Source organism: Bos taurus, chromosome 21 (genome assembly GCF_002263795.3).
Source record: "Bos taurus isolate L1 Dominette 01449 registration number 42190680 breed Hereford chromosome 21, ARS-UCD2.0, whole genome shotgun sequence".
NCBI lineage: Eukaryota > Metazoa > Chordata > Mammalia > Artiodactyla > Bovidae > Bos > Bos taurus.
In genome coordinates this window covers 46648845-46665760 of record NC_037348.1, presented here as the reverse complement: position 1 = coordinate 46665760, position 16916 = coordinate 46648845, and the positions used below count along the sequence as shown (strand labels likewise).

The window sequence follows — 16916 nt, the reverse complement described above, 5'->3', positions numbered from 1 at the left end:
TGCTGCTGCTGCTGCTAAGTCGCTTCAGTCATGTCCGACTCTGTGCAACCCTATTAGATGGCAGCCCATCAGGCCTCACCGGCCCTGGGATTCTCCAGGCAAGAACACTGGAGTGGGTTGCCATTTCCTTTTCCAATGCATGAAAGTGAAAAGTGAAAGTGAAGTCGCTCAGTCGTGTCCGACTCTTAGCGACCCCACGGACTGCAGCTTACCAGGCTCCTCCATCCATGGGATTTTCCAGGCAAGAGTACTGGAGTGGGGTGCCATTGCCTTCTCCGAAATGAACAGCAGTATGGTAGAATAAAGAACAACAAATGTAGAGCTGTCAGATTTGAGGTTGAGGGCTTGCTCTGTAATTGAAGCAGCTGTGTACTTTAAGCAAGTCCTTCAGCCTCCATGAACCTCAGTTTCTTCCTGAGTAACAAAGAGGGCTTAGTGGGGCAAGTATGGAGAGGGATACTTGTATAGAAATGATGTGTAAACTTCAAGTTCAATCTAGACGTTTGCAGTGATGATGATGATGAAGATGATGGCCAAGACATAAAGAGATGTTACAGGAGGTCGTTTGTTAAAGAGATATTTCATTTTTTTAGACTTAAAAATATTTATTTATGTTTTTATTTTTGGCTGCTGCTGGTCTTTGTTGCTTTTGGGGGGGGTTTTCTCTAGTTGTGGCAAGTGAGGAGCTGCTCTTTGTTGTGGTGCTCGGGCTTCTCATTGCGGTGGCTTCTCTGTTGTAAAGCACAGACTCTAGGCACTCGGGCTTCAGTAGCTATACCCACGGGTTCAGTAGTTGTGGCTCTCGGGCCCTAGGGCACAGGCTCAGTAGTTGTCGCGCACTCGCTTAGTTGGTCTGCGGCACGTGAAATCTTCCCGGACTAGGGATGGAACCTGCGTCCCTTGCATTGGCAGGCAGATTCTTATCCACTGCACCACCAGGAAAGTCCTAAAGAGATTTTAATTCAGACCCTAAAAATTTTAATACCTACTTGGTTCACAAGATTATTATACACAAGAATATTGTTCGTATATGAGTTAAGAAGGAAACAAACCCAATTCCATATGCTTTTAAAAGAAAGCTTACTAAAAGCTTTTGTGTATAAGAATAAAATTTTTAAAAATTGAAGTGTAGTTGCTTTACAATATTATATTAGGTTCAGATGTATAGCATAGTGATTCAGTCTTAAAACAGATTATACTCCATTAAAATTTAAAAGCTACAATTTTCTGTGCTATACAGTATATCCTTATTGCTCATCTGTTTTGTACATGGTAGTTTGTATAGTTTGTATCTCTTAATCCCATACCTCTATTTTGTCCCTCCCGGCTTCCTCTCCTCTGTGGTAACTGTTAGTTTTCTATATCTGTGAGTCTGATTCTGTTCTGCATTTATTATACATTCATTTGTAGTATTTTTTAGATTTCACATGTAAATGATATCATACAGTATTTGTCTTTAACTAACTCATTTCACTAAGGTCCATCCATGTTGTTGCAAATGGCAGAATTTCATTCTTTTTTATGGCTGAGTAATATTCTATGACAGACATACACACCACATCTTCTTTATCCATTCATTTGTTGAGGGGCATTTGGGTTGCTTCCATGTCTTGGTTATTGCACATAGTGCTGCTATGAATATTGGGGCACATGTATTTTTTTCAAACTAGAGTTTTCATTTTTTCCAGATAGATACCCAGAAGTGGATTTGCTGGATCATATGGAAAATCCCATGGATGGAGGAGCCTGGTAGGCTGCAGTCCATGGGGTCGCTAAGAGTCAGACATGACTGAGCGACTTCACTTTCACTTTTCACTTTCCTGCATTGGAGAAGGAAATGGCAACCCACGCCAGTGTTCTTGCCTGGAGAATCCCAGGGACGGGGGAGCCTGGTGGGCTGCTGTCTATGGGATCGTACAGAGTCTGACATGACTGAAGTGACTTAGCAGTAGTAGCAGCGTGGTAGTTCTATTTTTACTCTTTTGAGGAACCTTTGTACTGTTTTTCTGTAGTAGTTGTACTAATTTACATCTCCACCAACAATGTTAGGAGGGTTCCCTTTTCTCCTCATCCTCTCTAACATTTGTTATTTGTAGATTTTTTTGATGACAGCTATTCTCACAGGTGTGAGATTATATGTTATTTTTGTTTTGATTTGCATTTCTCTAATAATTAGCAATGTTGAGCATCTTTTCATGTGCCTGTTGGCCATCTGTATGTCTTTGGGAAAATGTATATTCAGGTCTCCTGCCCATTAAAAACTTTTTTTAAAATACTGAGCTGTATGCTGTTACTGCTAAGTCACTTCAGTCGTGTCCGACTCTGTGTGACCCCATAGACGGCAGCCCACCAGCCTCCCCCGTCCCTGGGATTCTCCAGGCAAGAACAGTGAAGTGGGTTGCCATTTCCTTCTCCAATGCATGAAAGTGAAAAGTGAAAGTGAAGTCGCTCAGTCGTGTCCGACTCTTAGCCACCCCATGGACTGCAGCCTACCAGGCTCCTCCATCCATGGGATTTTCCAGGCAAGAGTCCTGGAGTGGGGTGCCATTGCCTTCTGTTTGTATATTTTGGTTGTCAACCTCTTGTCAGTCATATCATTTGCAAATGTTTTCTCTCATTCTGTAGGTTGTCTTTTTGTTCTGTTGATGGTTCCCTTTTTGCTGTGCAAAAGCTTTTAGGTTTAATTAGATCCCATTTGTTTATTTTTACTTTTGTTCCCTTTGACTGAGGAGATATAGCCAAAAAATATTGCTATGACTTATGTCAAAGAGTGTTCTACCTATGTTCTCATCTAGGAGTTTTATGGTTTCAGGTCTCATATTTAGGTCTATATATCCACTTTTCATTTATTTTTGTATATAGTGAAAATATGATTTTTACAGTATAATTTACTTAGGATTACATTGAAGAAATGGAAAATAGAGTGACATTCTGAGAAGCATTTTGTTTAAAGCCTTTTATTTTGGGTCAATAGTCTCTCAACAACCAATCTATTTAGTTTGTACAAGCCTCAGACACATTATTATTGTTGTTACTATTTAACATTATAGCTTGGAGTTTTTGATGCACAGAGAAAGCTTTCATGAGGTATTGAGTCTATCCATTTGCTCAGTGATAAAGCAGAGGATGCAAAAGAGGAAAATTGTACCAGAGGTCCTCTGATTCTTTTTTTTAGCATTTCCATCCTATGCTCAAGGAAGGTGAAGGTTTTGGGAGGACTGAGCCCTCACAGTTCTGAGTACCAACTCTGATTGGAGGATATTTATCCTTGTTTAATTTTGCTTCATTTATTACTCTATAACCAATACCAGTCCATCTTAGAGGAGATCAGTCCTGGGTGTTCATTGGAAGGACTGATGCTGAGGCTGAAACTCCAATACTTTGGCCACCTCATGAGAAGAGCTGACTCATTGGAAAAGACCCTGATGCTGGGAGGGATTGGGGGCAGGAGGAGAAGGGGACAACAGAGGATGAGATGGCTGGATGGCATCATCGACTTGCTGCACATGAGTTTGGGTAAACTCCGGGAGTTGTTGATGGACAGGGAGGCCTGGCGAGCTGTGATTCATGGGGTCACAAAGAGTCGGACACGACTGAGAGACTGAACTGAACTGACTGAAAAACGTGAAATTGCAAACTAAAAGTTACTTTTTGCCACCAAATGAGCAAAAGTTAGAAAGCATGTTAACATGCAGTTGTGAAATGGTAGAAATTGCTTACTCTCTTACACAACTGAAGAAGTGAGTAATATTATAATAATAAAATACTCCAAAAATATAATAATTTTGAGGAGAGGCGATCAAATTTGGAAAACTCAGCAGTGGCCACAGGACTGGAAAAGGTCAGTTTTCATTCTAAGCCCAAAGAAAGGCAGTGCCAAAGAATTCTCAAACTACTGCACAATTGCACTCATCTCACACACAGTATTCTTGCCTGCAGAATCCCACGGACAGAGGAGCATGGTGATGGACAGGGAGGCCTGGCGTGCTGCGATTTATGGGGTTGCAAAGAGTCGGACATGACTGAGCGACTGAACTGAACCGAACCAATGTATATGTGTTATAGGAAACTAGAGAATATGGATAAGCAAAAAGAAGACAAGTTTCCCTAACTCTGCCCTCCAGTGTACAGTAGGTGTGGTTGTACCTGTAAGATGCTGCTGTATTCAACAGAACCAAAAACACAACAGTGGCGTCTTCCACAAGTATTGTAACCAAGCACATGCGAGATACAACCCAAGACATGTGCATGCGTGTGTGTGTGTTTGTGCGTGTGTGTGTATGTGTAATAGGATGGCAAGCTCTAGAGAAGGCTCCATTTCGGTCATCTTACCTAACTTGCTTTTCTCTAAAACCAGTCCTAAAACTTGTTATTAATACTAAAGTGATAAAATGATGGCTACTTCCTGGCATTTGACTAAAGTACTCCTGGACTAAAAGCCTTCCTCTGGTTCTCTCTGATTCTTTGATTGGGCTTAGGCAACTCTGTCTCCCCCTCCAGAATTTCTGGGCTAATCGTTCTATTTATCTTGTAGGGTTGTTGGAGGATTAAATTAGGTAATACTTTGAAAGGGTTTAGAATAGCACTGGGCAGGCCCATGATGAGCCCTCCTCAGTATCAACTCTAGAGTGGCTGCTGTCTAAATTCACCTCCCCAAGAGGCCCCATTTTCTGCTCAGTGTGCTATGAGAGACTTAGGCTTAAATTGTGACTCACCATTTACTAGCTATATGTCCTTGGATAAATTAACTTCTTGGTGATGTGAATTAGCCCCACAAATATAGAGCACATTGTGTGCCAGATTTTGCCAGACACTGCAGACCCATGGAGAACAGCTTGAACATAAGAAGGTTATTAACCTGAGCTTGGGTAAATGGTTATAAGCTGAGATCTAAAGGTTTGAAACAGTCTAACCAGAAAGCTAGGAGATGGTGTTTCAAGTCCCACAAATAGCCAGAGAGAGGAGGGTACCTACAGGAGAGCAGGAAGTATCAATGGGCCGTGGTGTGCAAAAGGGGTGTGTTGAAAACTAACTTGAAGAGGATCTTGCAAGCCGCATTAAGAAGTTTAGACTTTATTTTAGGGAAAGTAGCAATCTTTCCCTATTGGAGAAGGAAATGGCACCCCACTCCAGTGTTCTTGCTTGGAGAATCCCAGGGATGGGGGAGCCTGGTGGGCTGCCGTCTATGGGGTTGCACAGAGTCGGACACGACTAAAGCGACTTAGCAGTAGCAGCAGCAATCTATAGAAAAAGTCTTAAAGGAAAGACTGACATAATTAGACTTGCACATCAGAAACATCCCTTGGACTGTATTTCAAAGGATAGATTAGAGACAGTGGTGGGGCCGTGGGGGAATGGGCATACAAGTGAGTGACGGTAGGTTATCAATTGAATGTAGTGCCACAGTGGGCAAGGAGAGTGCCTCATGGGTGAGGGAGAGAGGAAAGACTGGTTAAAGCTCAGAAAATTCTTTGGCCGTCCAGCGGTTAGGACTCCATGCTTTCAGTGCAGCGGGCCTGGGTTCCATTCCTGGTTGGGGAACGAGGATCCCACAAGCTGAGCAGTACTGACCAAAAAAAAAAAAAGTCATAAAAGCTCAGAAGTTTCTGGATTTGGTGGTGGTCCCATTTACCAACACAGACATGAAACTAGGGTAGTTTTGGGGGGAAGATGAGTTCAGCTTGGAACATACTGAATTTGAGGTTGGAAGAAGCTGGGAGCGCCCACTGAATAGCTAGACATGTGACCCTAAAGCTGAATCAGCACGCAGTAGGTGTTTAAAGCCTTAGTTCCCTTTACCTAGCACCTGTTTCCTCACTGCTCACCCTCAAACCATTTCTCTGCTATCACCTCCTCTCTATCTCTTTTTTTATTTTTAAGGCATTTTGGTATATTTCTTTCCAATATTTTTGTGCTTTTGGAAAAATATAGTTGAAAACATACTGTATATATTCTTTTCACTTGCTATTTTAATGTTACTATTTTAACTATGATTTTTAATAACTGCTAGATAGTTCCTCTTTACAGATATACCAAACTTCACTTGGGCCATTTTTCCATTGTTAGGCATCTAGGTGCTCCTGTGTTTACAAACAAATCCTTGTTCCTGTTGCTGATTATTTCCCTACACCAGGCTTCTAGAAGTGAGACTACAACGTTAAACATTTTCAGAGGAATAAGAAAGCTAGTTTCATATTAAGGATTGAAAGTGATACAGCTGTTTTTTTCACCAGCACAGTACTAACTTTTCAAGTCCCACTGATGTTATCACCAAAGTGGGGGGCTTTGTGACTCATTCATCTTTTGTATTTTGTAAGTAGCATCCTATTCCTTATATTTAAAATACTAACCATCTATTTGTTTGTAATGTCTCACACTGTTCGGTTGTTTGCTGTTGTTCAGTTGCTACGTCACGTCTGACTCTTTGCAACCTCATGGATTGTGGCATGCCAGTCTTCCTGGTTCTTCACTATCTCCCAGAGTTTTCTCCAATTCATGTCCATTGATTCAGTGACGCTATCTAATCATCTCATCTTCTGCCACCCTCTTCTCCTTCTGCCTTCAAACTTTCCTAGCATCAGGGTCTTTTCCAATGAGTCGGAGTCCTTCCAGTGAATATTCAAGGTTGATTTCCTTTAGGATTGATTGATTTAATCTCTTTGCTGTCCAAGGGACTCTCAAGAGTCTTCTGTAGAATCATAGTTTGAAAGCATCAATTCTTTGGCACTCAGCCTTCTTTATGGTCCAGCTCACATCTGTACGTGACTACTGGAAAAACCATAGCTTTGACTAGATGGACCTTTGTTGGCAAAATGATGTTTCTGCTTTTGAATACACTGTCTAGGTTTGTCATCGTTTTCCTTCTAAGGAACAAGCATCTTTTAATTTCATGGCTGCAGTCATGATCCATAGTGATTTTGGAGCCCAGGAAAAGAAAACCTGTCACTGCTTCCACTTTTTCCCTTTCTATTTGCCATGAAGTGACGGGACCAGAGGCCATGATCTTAGTTTTTTTTTTTAGTGTTGCGTTTCAAACCAGCTTTCTCACTCTTCTCTTTCACTCTTATCAAGAGGCTCTTTAGTTCCACTTCACTTTCTGCCATTAGAGTGGTATCACTTCCATATCTGAAGTTGTTGATATTTCTCTCAGCAATCTTGATTCCAGCTTGTGATTGACCCAGTCTGGCATTGTGCATGATGTACTCTGCAAGTGAGTTAAATAAACAGGGAGACAATATACAGCCTTGATGTACTCCTTTCCCAATTTGGAACCAGTCCAAATTGTTCCATGGCTGGTTCTAACTGTTGCTTCTTGACCCACATACAGGTTTCTCAGCAGACAGACTAAGGTGGTCCGGTATTCCCATCTCTTTAGGAATTTTCCACAGTTTGTTGTGACCCACACAGTCAAAGGCTTTCATATAGTCACCATTCAGAGAGAACTATATAGATTTGATCCCTATATTCTAAAAGTTTATGGTCTAAGAGAGAAATACCAATGCAGGCACGCATGCTTAAGATTTACCAAAACTGTTAAAACTACAACATGCATGGACTCCAATGAGTTTAGGGCAATCGCATTTAAAGGATCAGGACCGAATTAACATTTATTACATAAACTGAAGGGAGAAGAAATCAGTGGGGACCAGCTGGGACACCCACTGTTCACCTGGACCAAACATGTAGCCTGCTCATGCCTTCTAAAAGTCTCTATTATAACCTACTTCCTCCTCTCTTCCAGTTCATAATACCAAGTGGCTGCCCTCAGAAATGCACTGTAATCCCCTTCTTGGTCCTTTAACTTCTTCCCCCCTTTCCCTCTTGACCCACCTTTCCCATGTCACTTTCCCATCTCCCAGCCTCAGGTCTCAGACTAATCCTGCCCTTTATCATCAGGGGTGATGAGTGGCACTACCGGATCTCCTGTCTCCCTGGAGTTGTGTTTGGAAAGCACAGGCCCTGACTGTGGCTATCCGCCCTCCCAGACACCATCTGCTGCCTGTCTGTCATCATCACCGCAGGTACTGTGTTCATGGGACCAGACTTTCACTTACCACCCTCCACTGCAGGTATCCTATGATGGTCCGCCTCCTTGACATGAGAGAGCCCATTCTTGGTTCTAGGAACAAATCCTTGCTGGTCTGCCTCATTCCTGCCAGAGAGAAAGATAATACTGTACTGATAGTAACAAAAAACATTTAGTGAGTGTTTGAAGCAATGGTGCTCAGACATTCAGTCCTGTCCGACTCTTTTGATCCCATGGACAGAGAAGCCTGCCATGAACAGAGAAGCCTGCCATGAACTGAAGCCTGCCAGGTTTCTCTGTCCATGGGATTCTGCTGGCAGGAATACTAGAGTAGGTTGCCATTTCCTCCTCCAGGGGATCTCCCAAACCCAGGGCACTTCCTGCATTGGCAGGTGGATCTTTACCTCTAGCGCCCCTGGGAAGCTCCAGTGAATGCTTGCTACTGCTAAGTCACTTCAGTCGTGTCCGACTCTGTGCAACCCCATAGACAGTAGCCCACCAGGCTCCGCCGTCCCTGGGATTCTCCAGGCAAGAACACTGGAGTGGGTTGCCATTTCTTTCTCCATTGCATGAAAGTTAAAAGTGAAAGTGAAGTCACTCAGTCGTGTCCAACCCTCAGCGACCCCATGGACTGCAGCCTACCAGGCTCCTCCATCCATGGGATTTTCCAGGCAAGAGTACTGGAGTGGGGTGCCATTGTCTTCTTCGAGTGAGTGCTTACTATTATTCATTTAATGGTTTTGGCCCTTCCATTCTTGGCCATGACAGGAGACAGGCTATAACTTACTCCTGAAGGGATCTGATGACACATGTGGATGAACATATTAGCATATTATCACAGGCATGAAAGCTAATACTCCATCTACTCAGAACAGGCCCAGGGAGAGGGAAAAGCAAGACCCCTCCCTGTCTCACTGTCTGTGCAAAGTCCAGAGATGGTGCTTGCCTACTGCTTCCAGTGACCCGTCACAGATAAGGCGGTCATCAGAAGCCGAGGTGTTGCTAATAAGACTATTCACTGAAAGAAAGGCACTGGCTTCATTTTTGGGCAGATTCTCTTCCCGTGGAACAGTGAACCCTTTTACCTAGTCTTCCTGCTCTTCCTGAGTCTAATCTATATCTGTTTTTACTGTGTTTCAGCTACGAGTATAGTAGAAGTAAATTAGAAAGAACTTTTTTCTCCTCTATATTGGCTTCATGTTAATATGAACCTATGGTCTGAAAAGGAGTTTTCTGATTATCTGGGTATGCAGTTATCCTTACCACCGACTAATAAGAGGTAATTATCATCAAATACTCATCCACTGAGGGGGAGCTATAAGTTGTGGCAGGTGTTTGGTGAATAATACTAATGCAATTTATTTTACAGTTTACTATCTCAGAATGATCAGCTAGTAAAACACAAATTATGGATTGGTACTTAACATTTTTTTGTTTGTCCATCCATATTAGATTTAAACTTTTTTAAACTTTGTTTTTTTAGTTATATTCCTGTGCATGAATTACATAATCATGAATACACTGTGCTATGCTAACTACCACACAGGTACTCTCTCAGTGCTTGAAGTAACCTCACGAGCCTGTGTGTGTGTGTGTGTGTGTGTGTGTGCCTAGTCACTCAGTTATGTCCGACTCTTTGCAACCCCTAGCCCACCAGACTCCTCTGTTCATGGGATTCTCCAGGCAAGAACACTGGAGTGGGTTGCCATTCCCTTCTCCAGAGGATCTTCCCAACAAAGGGATTGAACCCAGGTCTCCAGCATTGCAGGCTGATTCTTTACTGTCTGAGCCACCAGGGAAGCCCCATAAGACTGATACTGATATTATTCCCATTTTACTGATGAGGAAACTGAGGCTCAGAAATTGAGCTCCAGAATAGTCTGCTAACACTGTACTATCATGGCATGGTTCATTTTAATATATTTTTTTATTTCACAGGTTCAAGTTTTTCATGACTTAAAACTTATCTCCTGAACATGCCAACTATATTTAGGAAAAGTCTCACTAGGCACACCTCATATATAAAGTAGATGTTTTTTATAATTTCATCATTGCAAAGAACTTTCCTAAAATTCTTCTGTCCTACATTATTACCATTTATCTCATAAATATATTATTAGATTCATCAATGGGAAAGTTTCGCTTTCATGTTAAAATAATGGCAAACTGTAAACTATTTAGAAGGGTAAACAATTATGGCTGGTATGAGCCGTAAATTCTTTGGAATTGGTCAGGAATTAGCATGCTCACATAAACATTAGTTGGACTGTGCTAAATCTTGGATTCTGTCTTTAAATTTGCTGCAAAACGAAAACCTTTCACTTTGTGTCCTAATGTTTCCATTTCTGGTCAGGTATAGGGCAGAATTAGGAAGTAGAGAGATTTAGAAATGCCTTTTCCACCCCCCTCCCCTGCCCACAACTAAAGTCCTATTTAGTTCAATGTTCTGAGGAGCTGAGATGGGATTAAGACCCTACTACAGTGTCTTCTCCTGGAAGAGGACATGGCAACCCACTCCAGTATTCTTTCCTGGAGAATCCCATGGACAGAGGAGCCTGGCAGGCTATAGCCCATAGCGCTGCAGAGTCAGACAGGACTGAAGCGACATAGCACAGTGTCTTCTAATGAGAGCTCTTTCCATTCTGCATTTATCAGTTGTTAATTATTCATACTGCATGATTGAGGATTTTGGAGTCAGAGATTCACCTGCAATATTTGGAATACCAGTGGAGGTCTACATGAACACAGAATTTATACAGCAGCTGGTACTAGTCAAAGCTAATGATGGAATTTCAGTTTAATAAAAAGACCCCCAACCGAGCACACCATCTTGAAAAAAGTATACTTATCAAACAGCTTTCAATCAGTTCAAGAGAGACACCTTAATTGGGAAGAGGAAGATTTGAGAGTAGTTTGTCATTGTGCCAAGTCCGGATCAATAACTTCATGTCTGTGCTTTGGTAGATGTAGCTTTTGCTTTGTTAAGTAACCATATCTACATCCACTTTATTTGGATAAGGAGATCTTTGTTTCATTTCACAGTATTAAATGATACCTTCTTTTAATTCTCTCTGTATCTTCATAATGAACATGAGTAAAATTTAGACTTGTGATTTTAAGGGTCAATGTTTTTATTTGAAAACAAATTTTATATTTTTGTAAAAGGAAAGCAGTGCCTGTGAGATGTGAAAATTTTTCATTTTTGAAAATTTCATTGAAATAAAATTATATGAGTAAAATTAAATTATGGTGGTTTACCTAACAAGGAGAAACCAGCACAAGATTGTAAACCAATTATCCTCCGATTAAAAATAAATTTAAAAAAAGGAGGTATTTGTTCCAACTAGTAGCTTTCAAGCTACTTGTAATGACTCGTCTTAATGGTACCTTAAGGGACACCGTGGACCAGCAGGGCAAGTAGAGAGGGCAGAGAGGGTGGTGGAACAGAAGCCCAAGGTGGAGGTGGAAGCAGTTTGAGGGGCAGGGCTCAGGAGTTCCCTTTCTCGCAGCAACCAGGACAGAGCGTTTCTTTCTTTTTTCCTTCCTTCCTCTCTTCTTCCCTCCTTCTCTGTCTTTCCTTTTCTCTCCCTTCCCTTAACACATAGAAATATTGAGTTTATGCAAACAATTTTTCATAAAATAGGGTTCCACTTCTAAAATATAGCTTGCAAATCACTGAACTAGATAATTCTAAGTCTTCTTCCCTCTATGAATTCTTTCCTTCTAGGAATGCTTTGATTACTATTAGGATTTTAAGATCCAGAAACAAAATAGCAAGAGAAGGTGGAACATTTTTTTGGACATACAACAAGTATCTATCTTGCACTAATTGTAGTTCTGCTAAGATACAACAAAAGTTGGTAGAAATGGTACCCCCTACAGAGATATGGGACTACTATGAATAGGTCTAGGTTTTTTGGTTTGTTTTGTTTTTTGTTTTGCAAAGCAACTGTGCACAAAAGAACCAAGCTCACTTAGGCACTTAATCTACTAGATGATGTTTGGGGAGAATGATGGAATTATGGTCCAGTTTAAAAAATCAGTTTCATGCATTTAGAGGATCATAAACTATAAAAGTCAAGGGGATACTTTAAGATCACTTTTCTCATATATTCACTCACCAATTAAATCTGAGTTTTTAACCAAATGTGTCAGCTACTATGCTGGGTGTTGGGGTACTAATATAATGTCCCTATCTATGTAGAGATTATATCTTAGTGGAGAAGACCATTGATTAAATAAATAAACCTGTAAGAATATAACTACAAGTTATTATAATCTATTAAGTAAAAGAACAGGCTTCTCTGAGGTCATATGTTAGTGAACACATGAGACACTAGGCTGGAGGGAGAGAAAGTGACTGGCCTCAAGTCACTGAGGAGTGGGCATTAGTCTGTCACATATTCTCTGTCTTACCAGTTTGGTTGTAGAAGCCTAGGCAAATAATCAGGGCCAAGTGATGGAAACCAGAAATCTATGAGTTTCTTTACTGGCATCTTCACTCCTTTGAAATGTTGGGCAACCTTGAGAGACATCAGATACCTGCATTAAGAATGAGAGCTTCCAGTTTTTGAAAATTGCTTTTAAACAATTTTTTAAAATAATTGTTTTAGGGCATCTCTGCTTGCAATATGGTTGACCAGAGGCTGAAAATGGTTTGCAGGAGTAACAAAGTCCACAATTAAAGAAAAACAGTTGTATTAACATTTCTAGGCCACAACCAGGTTCCCAGCTTCGCTGAGTCTGCTGCTGCTGCTAAGTCGCTCCAGTCGTGTCCAACTGTGTGTGACCCCATAGACGGCAGCCCACCAAGCTCCCCCGTCCCTGGGATTCTCCAGGCAAGAACACTGGAGTGGGTTGCCATTTCCTTCTCCAATGCATGAAAGTGAAAAGGGAAAGTGAAGTCTCTCAGTCGTGTCCGACTCCTAGCAACCCCATGGACTGCAGCCCACCAGGCTCCTCCGTCCATGGGATTTTCCAGGCAAGAGTGCTGGAGTGGGGTGCCATCGCCTTCTCCATCGCTGAGTCTACTTTGCTGCAAAACAAGTGGTTTTGTTCCTATGGAAGATCCAGTCCAGATGTCTATCAATTTCTGCTACAAATTTTTGCCTTGGCTTATCAGTTAGAAGAAAATGCAAGTGAAACCATCATTATTAAAATTATGAACAGACTTCCCTGGTGGTCCAGTGGTTACGAATCTGCCTTGCAACACAGGGCGGGCGGGTGAGGGTTTGATCCCTGGTTGGGGAACTAAGATCCCACATGCCACAGAGCAACTAAGCCCATGTGCCACAACTACTAAACCTGCACACCACAACTCGGGAGATCCTGCTTGATACAACTGAGACCTGACACAGCCAAAAAGAAAAAAAAAAGAGCCCTTAAATAAAAATGAGCCGTTAATAAACAATGATTAGCTAACAGCAACTGTAATGAGCTTTGGAGACTGAGCTAGGTGAGAACTTTTCTGATTGACTTCCCTCAATCTAAAAGCCTAAATCATAGTCAGTGCCATTAGTTTGGAATGTTTCATTTGTTCTTATACCATCAAATTTGTGTTTTTATTATAATTAGAAATTATATGTATATATACATTTGATCCCTGGGTTGGGAAGATCCCCTGGAGCAGCCCATTCCAGTATTCTTGCCTGGAGAATCCCATGGACAAAAGTGAAGTGTTAGTTGCTCAGTCGTGTCTGACTCTTTGCAACCCAGGCAAGAATACTGGAGTGGGTTGCCATGCCTTTTTCCAGGGGATCTTCCCAACCCAGGAGTCAAACCCAGGTTCTCCCACTTTGCAGGCAGAATCTTTACCATTTGAGCTAGCGGGGAAGCTCTCCATGGACAAAGGAGCCTGGCAAAAGAGTTGGACATGACTGAAGTGATTTAGCATGCATGCAAACATTATATGTAAATTTCATATTAATGAATGAATGGGATTACAGCACAAATGTTGGGATTTTGTGCAGACTATTTTTTCTTTTTCCTTTTCATACCTTCCTTCTCATCTCTTTTCCTGCTACCCTTACCTGTGACACAACCCTTGCTATCAAACTAGCTTACATCTTTGCATATTTTTAATCTACGATCATGTAATCCTGTGTAAGTATATATAGGGACACAGTAATATGAATATATATATATACATTCCCATGAATGGGCTTCTGGGGGCCTTTCTTTTTTTCTTTTTGAAAAATAGAATCATATTATATACTCCTCTCACTGGGCAATGCTTCAGAAGATGTCCCCAAGTCAACTGGTATACTTCTATTTCTTCTACTACTTTTATAGTATAGATGGGCACTTATAGTGAATGAACATTTGATGATTTCTTGAGTAGTAGGGTAGAATGAGCTCTGGGTATAAAGAAGATAAAACACTACAATGAAAGGAAAGTGAGGTACAGGCACCTAACCATTTTCTATCTTTTTGATAGAACTGATTAGTGGAGGAAGAGACATTTCTCTTCCATTAAAAACAATTTTTTTTCAGTATCTCAATAGCAATTTTCATCGTCAAATCAGTTTCAGACCACATATGATACTTAATTCTATCAGCCCCCTCAGAGGGTGAGAATTTCAGAAATACCATTATTCAGAAAATGAACTCAGGAAAACATTTGTAAAATCTCCTGTCATCTCAGAAGAATCTTAATACAACAAGCTACTGAACTGTCATTAAAACCGATGAACTGAACCTCCCATCTTGTTCATTTTGGAAGAGGGGATCTAACACAGAAATTGGGTTGGATAGAGAGGTCTAGGGAGAAGGAAATGGCAACCCACTCCAGTATTCTTGCCTAGAGAATCCTGTAGACAGAGGAGCCTGGTGGGCTGCTGTCCATAGGATCGCACAGAGTCAGACACAACTGAAGCAACTTAGCATTCCTGCATGCACTGGAGAAGGAAATGGCAGCCCACTCCAGTGTTCTTGCCTGGAGAATCCCAGGGATGGGGGAGCCTGGTGGGCTGCCGTCTATGGGGTCGCACAGAGTCGGACACGACTGAAGCGACTTAGCAGCAGCAGCAGCAGAGAGGTCTAGAATCTAGACTGTTCAGTATTTAATTCCTCGGTAGTTGCTCAAGCATTATCATATCCCTTAAAATTCCTCACATGTTAATCACATTCATCAAATGTGTTGCCACTTTAACTAAAGGAGAAGACATCTTCATACCAGTACTACCTTAGTATCTGCTGACTGACCCAGCCTTCAAAGGCAGAATCTCCTAGTAAAAATATCTCTCTTTATATGTACAACCAATAAAACAAAACCAGTGTGTACAATTTAATGTAACCTTACTGAAGACTTCCACAATACTATCACTATTTTATTAATGTCTTAATTTAATTCAAAACATTAGAAACAAAAGTAAATATCAGATATTGCTACAAAGTAGTGACTGTGTCTTCTGAATTATCTGGGACTCAGAGTGGGTTTGAGAGGGGGAGCATCCTTGGATTTTTAATGGACACCTCTTTTCTGTTTGCTCATTTTTTTTAAAGGTCATGAAGAGTTGATTGAGAAAGAAGAGAACACGGAATATCTGGTTTTAGATCATCCCAAACTTGTCTCATCAATAAAATGTCACTTCAGGTCTGCTTATTTGTTGGACAGGATAGAGGTGGAACTTTAAAAAGGCCTGGAATGACCTGTGGATCCACTGGAATGACCTGTGGATTGAAGAGAAACCTTCCCAAATCAGAGATGAGGACTTTTTCACCAGCAGTTTTCAAACACAGACTTGAAGAATAATAAATTAACCTTTCAACACTTTGAAACCTTAAAAAATTGCATGATCACTGATAAATCATTAAAATCACTTTTTTCTTCTTTGAACATAATAAAGACCATTTTTCTTAGACTTGTTATATACCTTCAAATGGAATAAATACAATGAATAAACAAGCTACTTTATATTTTCAATCTAGTTATTGGGAAGGAATGTTTTTGGATCCTGGATGTTAGCAGTTTCCTTTAAAAAAAAAATACCCAGAAAACCCTCTATAAATGAAAGAAATGTGTATAGTATGCAAATTCAAAGTGTGCTGTCCTCATTTACCCAGTGGAATTCAAAATAAGCCCCAACTTGTGAACATATTAAAACAGATTGAAATGGATATTAGTGGGATTTGTAAGGAGAAGCACTCCAGTCCATCAAACACGCTATGCACAAGAACTTTGATAATGTTGTTTTACTGATAATTACCTGCCGGCTGTCACCTCAACGTGGGATTTCATGCAGGTTCCTATATTTAAACATTACATTCGGAGCCAAGCCTGCAAAGACACTTATACCAATCTGGCCATGTCCATTTTATTTCACAATTATCTGTGAATTTCTTCGTGAAAAGCAATGCATTTAACTCCCTTTTAATTGTGTTTGATCTGTGTGGGCAAGAGACCCATCTATACCGTGTTCCCACTTCCCTGGCCAGAGTAGGTTCTGCCTTCTCTCCCTTGCAGGCACCAGCAGATACCAGAATTACTGGAAAGCAGCACTTCCCAACGACGAGCATGAATATTCATCTGACCTGAAGAAATAGTCACCAGGGCAAAGCAAATACCTTGTATTAACTAAAGGTGTTTTAAACAGGAAGGACCATCTTCTGCGGTCCTCCGGGGCAGCTAGTGCCTGTGGGCCTTCCAGCTCTGCGGAGAACTTCCTTTTCTCTCTACCCCACCCCCACTTTTTTTTTCCCCCATACTGAACTCCTAATTAAATTTAACAGTTTCAAGAGTTTAAACTGTATACCTTTTTAATTGTGTCCTACTTTGTATTGGCTGATGCACAAGTTTGAAAATGGATATTACAGCTTTTTATGATATAATATCACCCTAATTGGTGCTTCATAGGCCGTGGCTGAATTCTTTTCAATTAAGCGCTAACAT

General features: G+C 41.1%; 1 long non-coding RNA gene across 1 annotated transcript in view; it reads left to right on the top strand.

Annotated features, from left to right (window-relative positions):
* Positions 1-15932, top strand: part of LOC101907654 (uncharacterized) — a 49376-nt gene extending 33444 nt beyond the window's left edge. The window contains exons 4-6 of the long non-coding RNA XR_239178.5: positions 7897-8021; positions 9167-9305; positions 15530-15932. This is a non-coding gene — a long non-coding RNA (uncharacterized lncRNA). The remainder of the gene's footprint in view (positions 1-7896; positions 8022-9166; positions 9306-15529) is intronic.
* The last annotated feature ends 984 nt before the right edge of the window (positions 15933-16916 follow it).